Source organism: Arachis hypogaea, chromosome 7 (assembly GCF_003086295.3).
Source record: "Arachis hypogaea cultivar Tifrunner chromosome 7, arahy.Tifrunner.gnm2.J5K5, whole genome shotgun sequence".
Classification (NCBI taxonomy): domain Eukaryota; kingdom Viridiplantae; phylum Streptophyta; class Magnoliopsida; order Fabales; family Fabaceae; genus Arachis; species Arachis hypogaea.
Genome location: NC_092042.1, coordinates 32391872 through 32398508, shown reverse-complemented (window position 1 = coordinate 32398508; position 6637 = coordinate 32391872).

The following is a 6637-nucleotide window of genomic DNA, read 5'->3' as shown; positions in this document are numbered from 1 at the left end:
CTTGAGGAAGACGCCCTATGTCAACGAGAGGCCGAGAAGGATTTGCAAAGAGAAATGAGGCGATGCCGGGAACTGGAAACCAAACTCCTAAAACTTGAAGCTGATGTCAAGACGAAAGCCAGCCAATCTATTTCCAAAGAGATAATGCACGAAAGGAGCAAGACCCATTCACCAAAGAAATCATGAAGACAAAATCCCAAAGGACTTTAAACTCCCAGACATGACCTTATACGACGGCACTACAGATCCCATCCATTATGTCAGCAACATCAGAAGCAGAATGTACCTCACTGATGCCTCAGATGCAGTTCGTTGCAAAGCCTTTCCAACTACTTTAACAAAAACAGTAATTAGATGGTTTGACAATCTCCCTCCTAGGTCCATCTCAAGTTTTGACGACATGGTTAAACAATTCCTGGCCAGATTCTCCATCCAAAAGGACAAAGCTAAACACGCTCCGAGCTTACTAGGAATCAGACAAGGAGAGCGGGAGACCCTGCGTAACTATATGGAGATATTCAACAAAACATGCATGGATATACAAAACCTTCCAACAGAAGCTGCCATCATGGGTCTCATTAATGGTCTGCGAGAAGGGCCTTTTAGTCAATCCATATCAAAGAAATACCCCACATCTCTGAACGAGGTACAGGAGCGAGCGGAAAAGTACATCAACATGGAGGAAAACTCCCGATTAGGAGAGACCTCAAAAGCAGGGTTCACCCCTCAGGATAAAGACAAAGATTCCAAAAAAAGGAAGATTGACATGGAGAGAAAATCAAAAAGTACCACAATTACACCCCTCTTCGGGTTTCTCTTGTGGATGTTTACAGAGAGGTTTGCAACACAGAAAAAATACCACCAGCTCGACCACTCAGAGGCAAAAAAGGAGGAAGAAACCGGGCTGAATATTGTGAATACCATCGGATCCGCGGGCACTCCACCAATGAGTGTTTTGACTTGAAAAACGTCATAGAAAAGCTCGTACGAGAAGGGAAGCTAGATCGATACCTAGCCACCCGTGATGACAAACAAAGGAAAAGAAGAATAGCAGATGATGTCGGACTAACCGCACGATCATCCCGGACGCCAGAAAGACATGTCCACATGATACACGGTGGATTCGCCGGGGGAAGGAATCTCCAAATCATCCTGCAAAAGACATCTCAAAGACGTATACCACGTCGTAGAAAAAAAGGAAACACCCGACATCCCGGCGATCACTTTTACCAAGGAAGACGCATCCGGCGTCATGGCAGGGCATGACGATCCTATGGTGATCACTATTATACTGGCAAACACAAATCTTCACCGCACATTGATAGACCAGGGGAGCTCTGCCGATATCTTATTCAAAACCGCCTTTGACAAACTCGGCTTGGAAGAAAAAGAACTCAGAGCATATCCGGACAACCTGTTCGGGTTAGGAGATACCCCGGTTCAACCAATGGGATACATCCCGCTCCACACAACTTTTGGAAAGGGAAGTCAGTCAAGAACACTCAAAATAGATTACATCGTCGTTGACGTAAGCTCAGCCTACAATGCCCTAATAGGTCGGACAATGTTAAATCAACTCGGCGCAATAGTCTCGACTCCGGATACAAATACCTCTCCTTTATGGACGCATACTCGGTATATAACCAAATCCCAATGTACCCAGCCGACCAAGAAAAAACATCTTTCTTAACCCCAAAGGCAAATTACTGCTACATTGTCATGCCCTTCGGTCTCAAAAATGCGGGAGCCACTTACCAAATATTAATGAACAAAGTTTTTTCGGAACACATCGGAAAGATCACGGAGGTCTACGTAGACGACATGCTAGTAAAGACGCAAAATGAAGAGATGTTATTATCTGACCTGACACAAGTATTCAACACCATAAGACGACATGGCATGCGACTCAATCCCACAAAATGTACCTTCGCAGTAGAAGCTGGTAAATTCTTGGGTTTCATGATCACACAGAGAGGAATCGAGGCAAACCCGGACAAGTGCAGGGCCGTACTCGACATGAAAAGCCCGACTTGTATCAAAGAGGTACAACAACTCAACGGGCGGCTGGCAGCCTTGTCCAGATTCCTGACGGGATCCGCAATAAGATCTCTCCCCTTCTACGCCACTCTAAGGAAGGGAAAGGAGTTTGAATGGACAGTTGAATGCGAGCAAGCCTTCTAAGACTTCAAAAAATTTCTGGGACAGCCACCTATATTAAGTCAGCCATGGGAAGGGGAACCACTCATCTTGTACCTCGCAGTGGGAAATCGGGCAATAGCCTCAGCACTGGTCCGAGAAGACAACAGCGGGCAACAACCCATATACCTTTTCAGCAAAGCATTACAAGGATCCGAGCTGAACTATCAAAAAATAGAAAAATTTGGTTACGCTCTCATAATAACATCTCGACGACTTCGCCCATATTTCCAGTCTCACACCATTAAAATTTGGACCAACCAGCCCATAAAAGGAATCTTATAGAAAACAGACTTGGCAGGCAAAATCTTGTAATGGGTAGTCGAGTTGTCCGAATTCGACCTTCAATACAAAGCTCGGACAGCCATCAAATCTCAATATCTGGCCGACTTCATTGTAGAATTTACGAACACACCGAAAATCCCCACAAAATGGAATCTATACGTGGACGGCTCCTCAAATAAAACGGGAAGTGGCGCAGGCGTAATAATTGAAAGCGACCAGGGGACCCAGATCGAATTCTCCCTCAAATTTGGGTTCCCCGCCTTAAACAATCAAGCGGAATATGAAGCACTACTAGCTGGTTTGAAGCTGGCTAGGGAGGTCAGAGCTCAAAAACTCATCATCTTCAGCGACTCAAAGGTAGTCACCTCACAAATAATAGGCAGCTACCAAGCCAAGGATCCCACTATGAAAAAGTACCTGGACGAAACCAGGGAACAGCTCGGACAACTCAGAGAGTACGAGATTCGACACATATCCCGAGAACAGAATGGCCGGGCCGATGCACTCTCAAAACTAGCCAGCACCAAACCAGGAGGCAACAATAGAAGCCTTATCCAAGAAATTCTACAGAAGCCATCAATCTCAGAGGAAGAAAAGGTTCTAGCCAAAACAGGTCGCGATCAGGGATGGATGACCCCCATAATCAATTACCTCACAACAAAGGCCCTCCCTACAGAGAGAAAGAGGCAAAGAGGTTAAAACGGAAAGCACATTACTATGCCATCATAAATAATACTTTATACAAAAGAAGGATTTCAACACCATTACTAAAATGCATGCCGACTTCCAACACTAAGGATATCTTGGAAGAAGTACACAGTGGCATTTGTGGCAATCACCTCGGAGCACAAGCACTCGCCAAAAAGTACTACGGGCAGGATTCTAGTGGCCAACCCTACAAAAAGAAGCCACAGAATTTGTAAAGACATGTTTGCCATGTCAAAAGCATGCCAACTTCCACACCGCTCCGCCAGAGGAACTCATCAGCGTAACCTCACCTTGGCCATTCACAAAATGGAGACTCGATCTCCTCGGACCTTTTCCTCAAGGATCAGGACAAGTCAAATTCCTCATAATAGAAATAGACTACTACACAAAATGGATCGAGGCAGAACCCCTAGCCAATGCCACAGCTCAAAGAAGTCGGAAATTCCTGTATCGAAACATCGTCACAAGGTTCGGAGTTCCATACTCCATCACTACAGACAATGGTACCCAGTTCACAGACACAGGCTTCAGAAAACTAGTGGCCGACCTGAATATAAAACAAACAATTCACCTCTATTGAGCATCCCCAAGCCAATGGGCAAGCCGAAGCTGTTAACAAAGTTATATTAGCAGGGATAAAGCGGAGATTATAGGATGCAAAGGGAGCCTGAGTTGAGGAGCTCCCACAAGTCCTATGGGCGTACCAAATGACTCCACATTCCACAACAAAGGAATCACCCTTTCGATTAGCTTATGGAATGGAAGCAATGATTCTAGTAGAAGTTGAAGAAGGATCACCCAGAGTAATCCATTTTAGCGAAAAATGGAATTCCCAACTTCAAAGGGAAGAGCTCGACTTACTTCCAGAAATCTGAGAGAAAGCTCGGATAAGGGAAGAGGTGCTGAAAAGATGAATGGCCTCCAGATACAACCGAAAAGTAAGATAGCGGGCCTTTATCGAGAACGACCTTATCCTAATCCGAAACGATATAGGAACAACTCGATCTGGAGAAGGAAAGCTGGCAGCAAACTGGAAAGAACCCTTCCGAGTCATAGAAGTATTGGGAAAGGGCTACTACAAACTTTCCGAACTCGACGGGCGAGAGCTTCCTAGATCATGGCACGCCTGCAACCTAAGAAGGTACTATAGCTAGGGATGATAAAAGATCTTGGACAAGGCGCACTCTTTTTCCAGAAAAAGGTTTTTTAACGAGGCGCCCCGGCAAGACCTACATATCACCTGACTTAGAAAATTAACTCCTCATGTATATTTGCATTTTCCTTTAATAAAATTTGTTCAGATTCTCCATAAATGCTCAAGTCGTATCATTCTGAAAACATTCATCGCTCGATTATAAAGCTACAGATCAACAAAAAGTGAAAATCGAATTCACTGCGTGATCACGATAAAAACGAGGGCTAAATGCCCAAATTCTACAATATCAGCAAAGATGAAAACAGAATAATGCAAGAAGTTATAGAAAGTGATCCATAAAAAGGACCTGACGAGGACCTAATAAAATGGATTACTATAAAATAACTTAAAGACTGGCTGGCACAAAAAGTCGGACCAGCCACAACAACCCAAGTTATAAGTAAAGCCCTGGAAAGAGGTCTGGCCAACCCTATAAAATAGGATTACTATAACTTCGAAGAGCCCGACATGAGGAACTCGGACTCCTACAAAAAAGTTACAAAAGATAATCCCTGAAAGAGACCTGAACAAGGTCCAAAAAAGAGGATTATCAAGTAAATCGACAGGGCCCGACGTGACAAAGTCGGCCCGAAAAGATAAAGTTACAAAAGATAATCCCTGAAAGAGACCTGAACAAGGTCCAAAAAAGAGGATTATCAAGTAACTCGACAGGGCCCGATGTGACAAAGTCGGCCCGGAAAGATAAAGTTACAAAAGATAATCCCTGAAAGAGACCTGAACAAGGTCCAAAAAAGAGGATTATCAAGTAACTCGATAGAGCCCGACGTGACAAAGTCGGCCCGAAAAGATAAAGTTACAAAAGATGAATCCCTGAAAGAGACTTGAACAAGGTCCAAAAAAGAGGATTATCGAGTAACTCGACAAAGTCTGACATGACGAAGTCGGCCCGAAAAAGATAAAGTTACAAAAGGTAAAGCCTCAAAAGAGATCTGAACAAAATCTAAGAAAAAGGATCACCTAGTAACGGAACAGGGACCAACATGAAGAAGTCAGATTAAAGCTACAAAAAGTTATAAAAAGTAATACCAAGGGGTTACTAGAAATAACTCAAGAAAAGATCATCTGAGAGAATCAACCAACAGAGGAGAGATAACTCGACCCGATAGACCTCGACCTCGCCAAAGACAATCAAAAGAGGTCGGATAAAAAACACTTTGAAGATTCCAGGTAAATTGGTGCACGAATTTGTGATTCGCACAACTAACCAGCAAGTGCACTGGGTCGTCCAAGTAATACCTTACGTGAGTAAGGGTCGATCCCACGAAGATTATTGGTTTGAAGCAATCAATGTTTATTTTATTAAGCTTAGTCAGGAGGCCAATAAGGGTTTAATGAAATTACTAGATTTGATTATAAAAATAAAAGAGAATAAAATCGTTACTTGTTGTTCAGTAATGGGGAATATGTTGGAGTTTGGAGATGCTTTGTCTTCTGAATTCCTGCAATGTAATATTTAACTCAATTGTTTGTAAAGCACGTCTACGGCAAGCTGCATGTAGGGTGTCACCATTGTCAGTGGCTACTTCCCATCCTCTCAGTGAAAACGTTCCTATGCTCTGTCACAGCACGGCTAATCATTTGTCGGTTCTCAATCAGGTTGGAATAGAATCCATTGATTCTTTTGCGTCTGTCACTAACGCCCAGCCTTCAGGAGTTTGAAGCTCGTCACAGTCATTCAATCCCAGAATCCTACTCAGAATACCACAGACAAGGTTTAGACTTTCCGGATTCTCATGAATGCCGCCATCAATCCGGCTTATACCACGAAGATTCTGTTGGGGAATCTAAGAGAAGTTCATTCAGTCTGATGTAGAATGGAGGTGTTTGTCAGACGCACGTTCATAGATTGAGGGAGGTGATGAGTGTCACGGATCATCACCTCTTTCAAAGTTAAGCACGAATAAACATCTTAGATCGGACCATACACACGTTTGAGTGAAATAGAAACAATTGCATTAATTCATCGAGACGCTGCAGAGCTCCTCACCCCCAACAATGGAGTTTAGAGACTCATGCCGTCAAAAAGTATGTAATTCAGATCTGAAAATGTCATGAGGTACAAGAAATGTCTGTAAAAGTTGTTTAAATAGTAAACTAGTAACCTAGGTTTACAGAAAATGAATAAACTAAGATAATTGGTGCAGAAATCCACTTCTGGGGCCCACTTGGTGTATGCTGGGGCTGAGACTAAAGCTATCCACGAGCAGAGGCCTTTCTTGGCGTTAAACTCCA